Below are 16,181 nucleotides of genomic sequence, written 5' to 3'. Positions count from 1 at the left end.
CTTGGTTCAGCTTGCCGTTTGATTTATTCAGCTTTTGCTTTCTGCAAATTTCACCTGAAACTTCTGTCTTTTTCCAACAAAAGTATTCAGCATAGACCTTTTGTCCACAATTTCTGCACATAGCATTTTTGCACCAACAATCTGTTCCCGAGTACCCGTTTTTTTGGCACAACCATGGCAAATGCAAATCTGTGTTTGTGTTTGAGTTTTGGCCAATATTTTGTGAATTCTTGTACTTGAATTCAATTGTTGAGCATTTTTCATGGATACAACGACTTCTAAAGTTTTCTTTCAGGTCAGCTTACTTTCAGTTAACCTGGAATTTGAATAGCCTTGCTCCTTAAACCACGGACTAATCGATCTCTGATGGTATCGTTTAACACATCCCCGAATTTGCAGTGTTCAGCCAGTCTTTTCAGGGTAGCTCGAAACTGTGCAACCGATAAACTATCTTCTTGGTTGCACTTATGAAACCTAAACTTTCCTATGATAATTAAAGTAGTTTTGGTGAATAGTTGTCCTGCAATATTTCCATTTTTGCATCGTAACTTTTCATGCCTGACTTTTCCAGCTGTACCAGACTCCTCAGGAGGCTAAATGTTCCCTCTGTCCCCACCATTATGCTCAGGAATGTAGTGACTATTATATCTGCTGCTATCTTGTTTGTTCGGACAAAATAGTCAAATCTCTCTGTATATGAGTTCCACTTCCTGCTGCCTCGGAAAAGTAGCCAGCATTAGGGTGGCACCGTGGCACAGTGATTAGTGCTGCTGCCTCACAGTGCCAGGGACCCGGTTTGATTCCCAGCTTTGGTCACTATCTGTGTGAGTTTGCACATTGTCCCCGTGTCTGCGTGGGTTTCCTCTGGGTGCTCCGGTTTCCGCCCACAATCTGGAGATGTGTGGGTTCGGTGGACTGGCCATGCTAAATTGCCACGTAGTGTCAGGAGGATTAGCTAGGGTAAATGCATGAGGTTGTGGGGATAGGGCCTGGGTGGGAATGTGGTCAGTGCAGGCCCGATGGGCCAAATGGCCTCCTTCTGCACTGTAGGATCTATAGTAAGTTCTATAATTAAGGACCCCACCCACCCCGGACCTTCTCTCTCCACCTTCTTCTATCAGGAAAAAGATACAAAAGTCTGAGGTCACGTACCAACCAACTGAAGAACAGCTTCTTTCCTGCTGCTGTCAGACGTTTGAATGGACCGACCTTGCATTTAGTTGATCTTTCTCTCCACCCTAGCTATGACTGTAACACTACATTCTGCACTCCTTTCCTTCTCTATGAATGGTATGCTTTTGGGGTCTGTATAGCGCGCAAGGAACAATACTTTTCACTGTATACTAATACATGTGACAATGATAAATCAAATCAAATCAAATCAAAAGGTACCAATGGAGCCAAAAACTCTTGCTACTTTTCACGATGAAATGACTTGCGTGAGCACGATGTGCCATGTAATTTTTTAGCATAATCTTCCTTCCGTTCTCGCCAAAACAAGGTAAACCTGAGCTCAGTCTGTTTTCCTTTGTGCTTGACAACATCCCCCGGCTTTACATTTGTTGTTGCAGGCTACTTGCGACTCCCAGAGCTCCCGGTACTGTTATACATCATTTTGGGCAGAACATGTGGCGAGCTTCTTTCCAATGTTGTTTTCTTCGGATTCCTCGCTGATTTTTCAGTTCCTGCAATGCTTACAACTGTTTTGGTCCCTGCATTTGAGGAAAGATGTAGTGGCATTGGAGGAAGTTCAGAGGAGGCTCACTAGATTGATTCCAGAGATGAAGGGTTTGTCATGTGAAGAGAGATTGAACAGTTTAGGGCGATACTCTCTGGAATTTAGAAGAATGAAGGGAGATCAAATTGAGGTATTCAAGGTGATGAAAGGCTATGGATAAAGTAGATGTGGAGCGGATGCTTCCTCTTGTGGGGCATTCTAGGACGAGAGGTCATAGTCTTAGGATAAGGGGTAGCAAATTTAAAACAGAGTTGAGGAGAAACTACTTCTCCCAAAGGGTTGTGAATCTGTGGAATTCGCTACCCCAGAGTGCGGTGGATGCTGGGAGTGTGAGTAAATTTAGGGAGGAGTTAGATTTTTAATTGGTAATGGGTTGAAGGGTTATGGGCAGAAGGCAGGGAAATGGGGATGAGAATCATATCAGCCATGATCGAATTGCGGAGCGGACTCAATGGACTGAATAGCCTAATTCTGATCCTCATCTATGAGAGCATTACGGGGGAACATATTTTGCAAATTTATGAATAAGTTGATTTACAGCCTAGTCATAGATTAGACATGATCCTGGATGCAGGAACATATGTCTATTCAGCTTGGCAGTGAGCCAGTGGGAACCCCCACTTTGACCTTTACAGTAACATCTACTGTATCCAGGCAACAAGGAAGTAGCTTTAGCCAAGATGGGAGTAACGTCCCATATGTAATAGACAAATGAGAAAACATTATGCTGGAAAGTACTAAGCAATTGGCTGAAGTATCTGACAAAGATTTATGTTGATGCATGGACATTAAATGAAATTACTTATAAACTAATCTAAGGCGGAGAATCAGATTAAGAAAATGTATAAGTGTCCTGTATTTTAATGATAACATTAGAACTTATTCGAATGGTCCAGGTATTCTGAACCTGAGACCATCGATATAATTTATCCCATTGATCACTGGTTTTTAATAAAGTTTTACCTTTATACTGTGAGCTTGGTTTTCAGAGTATAATTGCCACCACGTCGGAAAACCCCACTAACAATTAATAACAGGGGATTGAGAGGAGTCTTGTGAGGAGCAGCAGCAGCGGCATGCAGCAGATAGGCCGAATGGTCTGTGTATTTGTTTGATATCTGATGCAATCCTATGGAGTCGCACTTATCCTTTATCGCTGGTTTCTCTGGTCTGTTTCATCATGGTCTCTAAATCAGTCACATTGATGTTAAACTATAACTTGAACAAATTACCAGTTTTCTTAAACATATGATTAAAACTTAGTGGCCTTGAGTGAGGAATGTTCATCAGCATTAGAAATTAGATTGGGGGTCCATGATTAATAATCCACTGAAAAGGGCTCTTTAAACCAAAAAGGTTTAAGAACTCTTGCCTGAGACAATGAGGATCCAGGAAAGTGAGGCTAATCAGTGATTCATGATGGTGAAAATGGTGGGAGTTCTGACGGCTCCTAATCCATTGTCCTGCCTTGTAAATCAGCACTGAATGTATCTCATTCTTGTAGACATTGTGTTGGGTGGAGACTGACACCATTAAACAGGGTCCTGAGGACCATGAGTCAATGTAGAATGAACTGGTCCACTCCTATTTCCAGGATTCTCTTTCATCGATTGTGAAATCTTGGGGAGTTTCTTGTGCGTCCTGTAGATGGTCCACACTGCAGCCACTGTGCACCAGTGACGGAGGGGGTGGATATTGGTCTCGTGGATCTACAAACCATCCAGTGTTAAATATTGATATTTCTCTCCCCAGTTGGACTGTCACAGGAGTGGAAAGGCAACACTCCACAAGAGGTGACAACACAGGAAGGTGTGTGTGTACAGATTCCATGTCAGTACAGTTATCCATCACATTTGGCAAACCAGCCGCGAGTCGGAATCTGGTTTAATAATGAGGAATATTCATCATCATCTATCGCCTTTCACTCCGGGGATCACAATCAGGAGGCACCACAATTCCACCATCAGACCCGGCTGTCTGGAGACCTGAAAGATGGCAACTGTTCCCTGATTATAAACAACATCACACGGGGAGATGCTGGACCTTATTATTTCAGAATAGAATTTGACAAAAAGAATAGTTACAGCTACTACCCTGTAACCCGGCTTCGCGTTTCTGGTAAGTTCTGTGTTATAATAACTCAACAATTCACAATGTGAATTCATCCTGTGAATGAACAAAAAGAAACACATATGCAGTTTTCACTGCAAATGACGCAGGAACTTAGACTGGGGGAAAATGCCATGAAATATAACTACAGATTGAACAGGCTGAGAAAGAAAAGAGTAAATAATGGTATGAAAACCACAAAATTACTTTGTTTCTCTATTCCCAGTGAGTAAATACTTCAAGAAGGGTGAGATATGTAAGAGGAAGCTTATTCATGCAATCACTGAAGTGGGCTGTTCAACATGTCTTTAAGCATTTACAGCATGACACACTTCCCTCCAGGTGACGTCAATCAGTCTTCCAATGTAGTTCATTTTATTTTGGGAATGTTTAGCTCTTCCTCTGTTGATAGTGACAAGTTCAGCCTGTGTAGACCTTCACTGCAAGGAGAATTTTTCAGGCTTGTTTGTCTGGTTCAGTGACAACTGAATCAAGAAACCAGAGGCGGGTTTTTCTGGCCCCACTCACCCCAAAACCGGAAAATTCCACCCAAAGCCAACAAACCCTTTGCATGGTCCGCCCCTGCCCGCTACGATTCCCGTGGCAGAAGGGATGGGAAAAATCCCTAGCCTCACTCTGTATGCTGTTTAAACATTTTGCATTTGGACAGTAAGTCAGCTGTATCCCACAACAAACTGGGGAATTCTGTGGACCTTTTGACAATATCCCTTTTTCCTTCCTTCCTGATATTTCCTGCAATGAGTGTTGCTGCAGCTCCTTTGGTGCATTTTTCCAAATCTCTGCCCGTTACAATCGTAATGTTCCTTGGCCTGATTTTTAGGATTGTTTTCTTTTGTTTGTTTTTCCTTCTGCTTGACTCTCCCTCACTCACTGTCGACCCGGCCCACACCCTGGTCACTCTCCTTTCCTGACTGAGCGAACATAGTGCTGGTCCTCTCGACGTGCTGTCCCACTCAGTGAAATGAGAGGCAACGTGCTGTAATCTCACCACAGGGGGCGGGGGGGGTGGGGGGGGGGGGGTGCAGTCTGCTCACTCAGATCTTTATTTGAGCATATCTGTGCAATCAAAGCTTTCTGACAATGCCTCAGCAGCGATTGTCAATTCAATTTCAAACCTTAGTTAGGCCGCACTTGGAATATGGTGTTCAATTCTGGTCGCCACACTACCAGAAGGATGTGGAGGCTTTGGAGAGGGTACAGAAAAGATTTACCAGGACGTTGTCCGGTATGGAGGGCACTAGCTATGAGGAGAGGTTGGAGAAACTTGGTTTGTTCTCACTGGAACGACGGAGGTTGAGGGGAGACCTGATAGAAGTCTACAAGATTATGAGGGGGATGGACAGAGTGGATAGTCAGAAGCTTTTTCTCAGGGTGGAAGAGTCAATTACTAGGGGGCACAGGTTTAAGGTTTAAAGGAGATGTACGAGGCAGATTCTTTACACAGAGGGTGGAGGGTGCCTGGAACTCATTGCCGGGGAAGGTAGTGGAAGGGGATACGGTAGTGACTTTTAAGGGGCGTCTTGGCAAATACATGAATAGGATGGGAATAGAGGGACATGGTCCCCGGAAGGGTAGAGGGTGTTAGTTCAGTCGGGCACCATGGTTGGTGCAGGCATGGACAGCCGAAGGGCCTGTTCCTGTGCTGTAATTTTCTTTGTTCTTTCTTCAATAGTCTCGGATTGAGTTCAGATTTCATCCTTATAACAGTGCTTTCTCTTGTGGGGCTGTGATTTCTATTTGAACTGATGCTTCATGTTATATTTATCTAAAAGGATCCATTCTCTGTGTGTTAGATTTCACAGATAAACCCACGATATTCCCTGCTGAAATTATTGCAGGAAAGCGTGTGGACATAAGCTGCACCTTCAACACAACGTGCAATGGAACAGCACCTGTCTTAACCTGGGACACTCCCACTGACGTACCTGGGTCAGTCTCAAACTCTGTAACTCAGCATGGTGTGACTCTGACCTATACTTCTGTTCTGACCCTGATCCCATCACTCAAACACCACGGACACAATCTCACCTGTAGAGTGAGATATCCATCAGTTTCATCGGAGCGGATCCTCGGACTGACTGTGCAATGTAAGTACAGGCATAATCTATTCTACATTAGCCCGACTGGTCCAGATTGTGCACAGGAAAATACCATAAAGAGCACAATACATTGCAAAGGGACATTTGTCTTTATCTGATTAAAAATTCACCACAGATGTTGCAGCACTCCATCGGTTCAAACCATCTGACAGTGCGGCACTCCCTCAGCACTGATCCTCTGACAGTGCGGCACTCCCTCAGCACTGATCCTCTGACAGTGCAGCACTCCCTCAGTACTGACACTCTGACAGTGCAGTACTCCCTCAGTACTGACCCTCTGACAGTGCAGCACTCCCTCCGTAGTGACCCTCTGACAGTGCGGCATTCCCTCAGTACTGACCCTCTGACAGTGCGGCACTCCCTCAGTGCTGACCCTCTGACAGTGCGGCACTCCCTCAGTACTGACCTTCTGACAGTGCGGCACTCCCTCAGTACTGGCCCTCTGACAGTGCGGCACTCCTCAGTACTGACTTTCTGACAGTGCAGCACTCCCTCAGTATTGACCCTCTGACAGTGCAGAACTCCCTCAGTGCTGACCCTCTGACAGTGCGGCACTCCCTCAGCACTGACCCCCTGACAGTGCGGCACTCCCTCAGTACTGACACTCTGACAGTGCAGCACTCCCTCAGTACTGACCCTCTGACAGTGCAGCACTCCCTCAGCACTGACCCCCTGACAGTGCGGCACTCCCTCAGTACTGACACTCTGACAGTGCAGCACTCCCTCAGTACTGACCCTCTGACAGTGCAGCATTCTCAGTACTGAACTGAAGCGTCTGGTTTCCGTGCTTTGAGGTGAAGGACCCTACATTGATATCACACCTTTCACATTCTCAGGGTCACAAAGTTCCCCACAAACAATGCACGTTAATTGATCCAAATTTGTTTGGAGATGCATCATGGAATCTCTGTTTAACCTAAAGTACAGCCGTCAACATCATACACTGCTGCACACAGGTATACAGTCTGGGATCGGGAAGGGGGACTTTCAATGATAAGTATAGTTAACAGGACGGAGAACCACAGAAATGGACAGCAGTTCACTTGATTGCTCGAGTCCAGAAAGTCAAAATCCAAGGGGCCTCTCTTGAAGAATATCGTCTGCTCGTCCTCTGGTTCCCTGGTATATAAAGTGTTCTTCCAATAAGGTGTGAGATTCCACAAGGATGAAGTTGGAACTCCAGAACTCCCTCTAACTGCTGTACGAAATTTCCAGCAACTGTGCCCAATCCAGCCATCTATTGGTTTAGCAAAGCCCATTTTAAAGTAAGCACAAAAAATAAAGTATGATTTCCACAGTTTTATGATCACTTGCATGGCTTTGAGAACATAGCATTCTGCAATCGCACACACATACACACTCAGACAACACACACATGCAAACGGCACACTCACACCACACCCATGCACACAGCACACATGCACACATACACACCTACTGCACACAAAGACACGCACACACTCATAGGCCACACAAGCACACATCACACTCACATGCACACCATACACGTACATACCACACACATGCCTACTGGACACACACACACAAACACACACACAACATTCAACAAATTCACACACATGCACACCATACACACGATACACACATGCACAGCACACACACACACGCACACACATTCACAGGCACACACGCATACACATGCACAGACACACACACATGATACACACATGCATATTACACACACACATTCCAAGCGTATGTGAACAGGCCACACAAACACACACACATGAACACAACACGCACACATGCCTACCTCACACCCACCCACATTGTAAATGTGACATAGGAACTTATATTGAGGGAAGATGCCTGGAAATGCAGATCGACATCAGATGCAGAGAGATGAAGCATGGCGTCCTGCATTGTGTTTGCTCACAGTAAAATCCTTATTTGTTTTTAGATGCACCACGGAATGTCACAATGACTTCTCCTGATATGATTAACTCTTCATGGATCAGTATAACTGAGGGGAATTCAACGGTGATAATCTGCTCTGTCGAGAGCTTCCCAGCTTCTAACCTGACCTGGAGACATCTTAATGTCCCAATAAACAGAACAAGATCCAGCAATGAGCTGCGATTGGTTATTCCTCACGTTACATCCAGGGACACTGGAGACTATCAGTGTGTGGCAGAGAATGAACATGGAGCAGTGGAGGGGTCCATCACCATCACTGTGGAACGTGAGTGTACACAGGCTTCAACATCACACGCACTCAAACACACTCTCGTGCACACTCAAAAACACACAGAAACATCTCGACACTGACATGCACGTCATATGCAGACGTTCCAGAAATATACACAGAGATACACAGACACGCAGACACACGAAACACAAACTGCTTGTTTGTCACTACATGCACCATCATCAATGTTCAGCCCCTCCACCACTAATGCACAATGGCAGCAGATTGAACCATCTACACAGTGCACTACAGCAACTTGTCAATGTTCCTTCAACAGCAGGGCAAGCGCAGCAGATGCATGGGTACACCACTGCCAACAGGCTCCCCACCAAGCTACTTACCATCTTGATTTGGAAATTTATTGGCCGTTCCCTCATGGTCATTGGATCAGAATCCTTGAACTCTGTCCCCAACAGCACTCTGGGTGTATCTGTGCCACATGGACTACAGCAGATCAGGAAGCCAACTCAGCTTCTAACGGGGCAACTAAGGATGGGCAATGAACGCTGGCCTTACCAGCAATGTGCATATCTTGTGAAAGAATAGTGAGAAACACACATACTCAGTGGTCATTGTAAATGTGACTTCGCAACTTATAAAGAGGAAAGATATCCTGAAATGCAAATAGACATCAGATAGAGAGAGAGTCTTACTGTGCACTGTGTTTTCTCACAATAAAATCTTCCTTTGTTTTTAGACGTACCACGGAATCTCTCAATGAGTTCTCCTGATATGATTGACTCTTCATGGATCAATATTTCTGAGGGGAATTCGACAGTGATAATCTGCTCTGTCGAGAGCTTCCCAGCTTCTAACCTGACCTGGAGACATCTTAATGTCCCAATGAACAGAACAAGATCCAGCAATGAGCTGTGGTTGGTGATTCCTCACGTTACATCCAGGGACACTGGAGACTATCAGTGTGTGGCAGAGAATGAACATGGAGCAGTGGAGGGGTCCATCACTATCACTGTGGAATGTGAGTGTACACAGGCTTCAACATCACACACGCACACACACACACACCAGGACAAAGTAGCCCACTGGGCTGGCAGCCCCTCTACCACCTTCAACATTCACTCCTTCCACCACCGACGCACAGTGACAGCCATGTGTAGCATCTACAAGATGCACTGCAGCAACTCACCAAGGCTCCTTCGGCAGCACCTTCCAAACCCACCACCTCGCTCACTGGGGTAGCGTGCCCCATTAGGGGGCATGTTCTTGGAGGGTCATGTGATCCAATCAGCCAATTGGAGTGGAGGGCACGAATCATGGGACTGAGCGTGGGTTTTCCCTGCAGTTAGGAATCTGGAGTCGTGGAATACAGTTGCCTTTATGTCACCCTACTAAATAGTCATTTTCCTCTAATAAATTGTTCATCCATTGACCTACCTGGTGGTCGCCCATCTTTGACGATACTTCATTTGGCGACAAGGATCAATGGAAGTGCCTTCCTATTGCTGCAGAAATCAGGAGAGCAGACCTCGTGTGGTAGACAAGCAGCAAACATGTTCAGCAACATGTTTAAGTGTTAAAATGCCCCTTTTTGGAAAACTTGACCCATTCAACCTAACACGGAGCAGTGGGTGCAATATGTCAAAAGCATGCATTTTGTTTAAGGCCAATTAAACCTGGGGGGAGGGAAGCAGCAAGTAATCCTATTAACAGCCTGATAAGGAATCTAACTTCTCCAGATGCACCCGACACCAAAACCTTTGAGGAGCTTGTTGAATTGATTAAGGGTCATTACTGCCAGAATCCCTCAGTGATCATGCAGTGATACAAATTTAATTTGACAGCAAGAACCCAGGGGAGTGGATAGCGGCATTCATGGCATGCCTAAGGCAAATGGCTTAACAAAGTTTGGGTCATTACTCAACGGCATGCTGAGAGACAGACTAGTCTGCGGCGTAAGCAGTCAACCATTCAGAATGGAGGTGGATACTGGTGCCTCCCCTACAGTTATAGAGGAACAACCGTTTTGTTATTTACAAGGAGGGGTTGAGCCCCCTACAGTTGAGAAGCATGATGGCCATGCTAGCAACCTATAGTGCGGATGCTTTAAGGATCCTAGAAACAGCAACAATGCCCCTAATTCACTCACAGAAGTCAGCTCAACTGCCTCTAATAGTAGTAGAGGGCCAGGGGCTCGGTTTGATGGGCTGAGCTTGGCTTCATCAAGTTCAATTAAATTGGATGGAAATCTTCAAGATCTATAATGAAAACTTCCAGAATGTCTTCAAAAAGGATCAGGAGGTGTTCCAAGATGAATTAGGCAAGTTTCAGGGCCTAAATGCAAATATGTATGTGGGTCCTGAGACCACGGCCAAATTTAACAGAGCCTGACCTATACCTATGTCTTGCACGATAAGGTTGAGTCTGAACTTGAATCTGGATGAATTAGGCATTATTAAGCCTGTACAGATTTCGGAGTGGGCAACTCACATCATGTGTACTTGTGTGTGTCAATCACATCAGCACATGTGAAGAAATCTCCACATCATAACTCACATCATGCCAGTGTTAAGCCAGATAGAACCATAGGGATTTGTGAGGACTACAAATTGACATTCAATTAAGCAGCAAAATTTGATCGATACTCAATACCAAGAATTGAAGATTTGCACACTAAATTTCCAGGAGGTTTAATTATACTAAACTTGATATGAGCCATGTATATCAACAATTTGAATTAGACAAGACGTCAAGAGAATTTGTTACAATCAACACCCACAAACACTCATACCAGTATACTTGGCTACTCTTCGGGGTATCATCGACGTGTGAAATTTTCCAGCTCATGATGGGAAGCTTACTACAGAACCTACTAAAGTTGGTTGTCTATCTAGACGGTGTACTGATTACAGAAGCATCCGAAGAGGAACATCCAGCAAATTTCAAAGAAGCTTCAAAAAGATTTAAACAGGCCAGAGTGAGGCTAAAAAGGGAGAAATGTACATTCTAGGCTCAAGAAATGACATGTTTAGGGTTCAGAGTAGATGCAAATGAGCTGTAACTTATGGAAGAGAAGTTCAAAGCAATTAAGGAAGTACCGGCCCCCAGAAATGTATCAGAATTGAAATCTTTTTTCAATTGTCACTCTTACCTATACTTCTGTTCTGACCCTGATCCCATCATTCAAACACCACGAACACAATCTCACCTGTAGAGTGAGATATTCATCTGTTTCATCAGAGCGGATCCTCGTACTAACGGTGTTGCGTAATACAGGCATCATCAATTCTACATTAGCCCGAATGGTCTAGATTATGCACAGGAAAATACCATAAAGAGCACAATACATCGCAAATGGACATTTATCTTTATCTGGTTAAAAGTTCACCACTGATGTTGCAGCACTCCATCGGTTCAAACCCTCCGGGATTGCGGCACTCCCTCAGTACTGACCATCTGACAGTGCGGCACTCCTACAGTTCTGACCCTCTGACAGTGCAGCACTCCCTCAGTACTGACCCTCTGACAGTGCAGCACTCCCTCAGTACTGACCATCTGACAGTGCAGCACTCCTACAGTTCTGACCCTCTGACAGTGCGGCACTCCCTCAGTTCTGACCCTCTGACAGTGCGGCACTCCCTCAGTACTGACCCTCTGACAGTGTGGCACTCTCTCAGTACTGACCCTCTGACAGTGCGGCACTCCCTCAGTACTGACCCTCTGACAGTGCAGCACTCCCTCAGTACGGACCATCTGACAGTGCGGCACTCCTACAGTTCTGACCCTCTGACAGTGCGGCACTCCCTCAGTGGGGTTATGCTGCAACTGTACAGGACCTTGGTGAGACCGCATTTGGAATATTGCGTGCAGTTCTGGTCACCTCACTATAAGAAGGATGTGGAAGCGCTGGAAAGAGTGCAGAGGAGATTTACCAGGATGCTGCCTGGTTTGCAGTGTCAGTCTTATGAGGAAAGGTTGAGGGAGCTGGGGCTGTTCTCTCTGGAGCGGAGGAGATTGAGGGGAGACTTAATAGAGGTTTATAAAATGATGAAGGGGATAGATCGAGTGAACGTTCAAAGACTATTTCCTCGGGTGGATGGAGCTATTACGAGGGGGCATAACTATAGGGTTCATGGTGGGAGATATAGGAAGGATATCAGAGGTAGGTTCTTCACGCAGAGAGTGGTTGGGGTGTGGAATGGACTGCCTGCAGTGATAGTGGAGTCAGACACTTTAGGAACATTGAAGCGGTTATTGGATAGGCACATGGAGCACACCAGGATGGTAGGGAGTGGGATAGCTTGATCTTGGTTTCAGATGAAGGTCGGCACAACATCGTGGGCCGAAGGGCCTGTTCTGTGCTGTACTGTTCTATGTTCTATGTTCTAAGTTCTGACCCTCTGACAGTGCGGCACTCCCTCAGTACTGACCCTCTGACAGTGTGGCACTCTCTCAGTACTGACCCTCTGACAGTGCAGCACCCCCTCGGTACTGACCCTCTGACAGTGCAGCACTCCCTCAGTACTGACCATCTGACAGTGCGGCACTCGTACAGTTCTGACCCTCTGACAGTGCGGCACTCCCTCAGTTCTGACCCTCTGACAGTGCGGCACTCCCTCAGTACTGACCCTCTGACAGTGTGGCACTCTCTCAGTACTGACCCTCTGACAGTGCGGCACTCTCTCAGTACTGACCCTCTGACAGTGCGGCACTCCCTCAGCACTGACCCTCTGACAATGCGGCACTCCCTCAGTACTGACACTCTCACAGTGCGGCACTCCCTCAGTACTGACCCTCTGACAGTGCGGCACTCCCTCAGTACTGACCCTCTGACAGTGTGGCACTCCCTCAGTACTGACCCTCTGACAGTGCGGCGCTCACTGAATTCTGACCCTCTGACAGTGCGGCACTCCCTCAGTCCAGACCCCCTGACAGTGCAGCACTACCTCAGTACTGACCCTCTGACAGTGCAGCACTCCCTCAGTACTGACACTCTGACAGTGCAGCACTCCCTCAGTACTGACCCTCTGACAGTGCAGCACTCCCTCAGTACTGACACTCTGACAGTGCAGCATTCTCAGTACTGAACTGAAGTGTCTGGTTTCCGTGTTTTGTGGTGAAGGAACCTACATTGATATCACACCTTTCACATTCTCAGGGTCACAAAGTTCTTCACAAACAATGCACGTTAATTGATCCAAATTTGTTTGGAGATGCATCATGGAATCTCTGTTTAACCTAAAGTACAGCCGTCAACATCATACACTGCTGCACACAGGTATACAGTATGGGATCGGGATGTGGGACTTTCAATAATAAGTATGGTTAACAGGACGGAGAACCACAGAAATGGACAGCAGTTCACTTGATTGCTCGAGTCCAGAAAGTCAAAATCCAAGGGGCCTCTCTTGAAGAATATCGTCTGCTCGTCCTCTGGTTCCCTGGTATATAAAGTGTTCTTCCAATAAGGTGTGAGATTCCACAAGGATGAAGTTGGAACTCCAGAACTCCCTCTAACTGCTGTACGAAATTTCCAGCAACTGTGCCCAATCCAGCCATCTATTGGTTTAGCAAAGCCCATTTTAAAGTAAGCACAAAAAATAAAGTATGATTTCCACAGTTTTATGATCACTTGCATGGCTTTGAGAACATAGCATTCTGCAATCGCACACACATACACACTCAGACAACACACACATGCAAACGGCACACTCACATCACACCCATGCACACAACACACATGCACACATACACACCTACTGCACACAAAGACACGCACACACTCATAGGCCACACAAGCACACATCACACTCACATGCACACCATACACGTACATACCACACACATGCCTACTGGACACACACACACAAACACACACACACCATTCAACAAATTCACACACATGCACACCATACACACGATACACACATGCACAGCACACACACACACGCACACACATTCACAGGCACACACGCATACACATGCACAGACACACACACATGATACACACATGCATATTACACACACACATTCCAAGCATATGTGAACAGGCCACACAAACACACACACATGAACACAACACGCACACATGCCTACCTCACACCCACCCACATTGTAAATGTGACATAGGAACTTATATTGAGGGAAGATGCCTGGAAATGCAGATCGACATCAGATGCAGAGAGATGAAGCATGGCGTCCTGCATTGTGTTTGCTCACAGTAAAATCCTTATTTGTTTTTAGATGCACCACGGAATGTCACAATGACTTCTCCTGATATGATTAACTCTTCATGGATCAGTATAACTGAGGGGAATTCAACAGTGATAATCTGCTCTGTCGAGAGCTTCCCAGCTTCTAACCTGACCTGGAGACATCTTAATGTCCCAATAAACAGAACAAGATCCAACAATGAGCTGCGATTGGTGATTCCTCACGTTACATCCAGGGACACTGGAGACTATCAGTGTGTGGCAGAGAATGAACATGGAGCAGTGGAGGGGTCCATCACCATCACTGTGGAACGTGAGTGTACACAGACTTCAACATCACACGCACTCAAACACACTCTCGTGCACACTCAAAAACACACAGAAACATCTCGACACTGACATGCACGTCATATGCAGACGTTCCAGAAATATACAGAGATACACAGACACGCAGACACACGAAACACACACTGCTTGTTTGTCACTACATGCACCATCATCAATGTTCAGCCCCTCCACCACTAATGCACAATGGCAGCAGATTGAACCATCTACACAGTGCACTACAGCAACTTGTCAATGTTCCTTCAACAGCAGGGCATGCGCAGCAGATGCATGGGTACACCACTGCCAACAGGCTCCCCACCAAGCTACTTACCATCTTGATTTGGAAATTTATTGGCCGTTCCCTCATAGTCATTGGATCAGAATCCTTGAACTCTGTCCCCAACAGCACTCTGGGTGTATCTGTGCCACATGGACTACAGCAGATCAGGAAGCCAACTCAGCTTCTAACGGGGCAACTAAGGATGGGCAATGAACGCTGGCCTTACCAGCAATGTGCATATCTTGTGAAAGAATAGTGAGAAACACACATACTCAGTGGTCATTGTAAATGTGACTTCGCAACTTATAAAGAGGAAAGATATCCTGAAATGCAAATAGACATCAGATAGAGAGAGAGTCTTACTGTGCACTGTGTTTTCTCACAATAAAATCTTCCTTTGTTTTTAGACGTACCACGGAATCTCTCAATGAGTTCTCCTGATATGATTGACTCTTCATGGATCAATATTTCTGAGGGGAATTCGACAGTGATAATCTGCTCTGTCGAGAGCTTCCCAGCTTCTAACCTGACCTGGAGACATCTTAATGTCACAATGAACAGAACAAGATCCAGCAATGAGCTGTGGTTGGTGATTCCTCACGTTACATCCAGGGACACTGGAGACTATCAGTGTGTGGCAGAGAATGAACATGGAGCAGTGGAGGGGTCCATCACCATCACTGTGGAATGTGAGTGTACACAGGCTTCAACATCACACACGCACACACACACACACCAGGACAAAGTAGCCCACTGGGCTGGCAGCCCCTCTACCACCTTCAACATTCACTCCTTCCACCACCGACGCACAGTGACAGCCATGTGTAGCATCTACAAGATGCACTGCAGCAACTCACCAAGGCTCCTTCGGCAGCACCTTCCAAACCCACCACCTCTCTCACTGGGGTAGCGTGAGGGGGCATGTTCTTGGAGGGTCATGTGATCCAATCAGCCAATTGGAGTGGAGGGCACGAATCATGGGACTGAGCGTGAGTTTTCCCTGCAGTTAGGAATCTGGAGTCGTGGAATACAGTTGCCTTTATGTCACCCTATTAAATAGTCATTTTCCTCTAATAAATTGTTCATCCATTGACCTACCTGGTGGTCGCCCATCTTTGAAGATACTTCATTTGGCGACAAGGATCAATGGAAGTGCCTTCCTATTGCTGCAGAAATCAGGAGAGCAGACCTTGTGTGGTAGACAAGCAGCAAACATGTTCAGCAACAT

The 16,181-nt window shown here is 46.0% G+C and overlaps 1 pseudogene; it reads left to right on the top strand.

Moving 5' to 3' along the window:
• The window catches only part of LOC144508708 (myelin-associated glycoprotein-like), a 63,006-nt pseudogene that overhangs the window by 29,561 nt on the left and 17,264 nt on the right, over positions 1 to 16,181 (top strand).

Source organism: Mustelus asterias, chromosome 20, assembly GCF_964213995.1.
Source record: "Mustelus asterias chromosome 20, sMusAst1.hap1.1, whole genome shotgun sequence".
Taxonomy (NCBI): Eukaryota; Metazoa; Chordata; class Chondrichthyes; order Carcharhiniformes; family Triakidae; genus Mustelus; species Mustelus asterias.
This window is presented reverse-complemented; position numbering and strand designations above follow the sequence as displayed.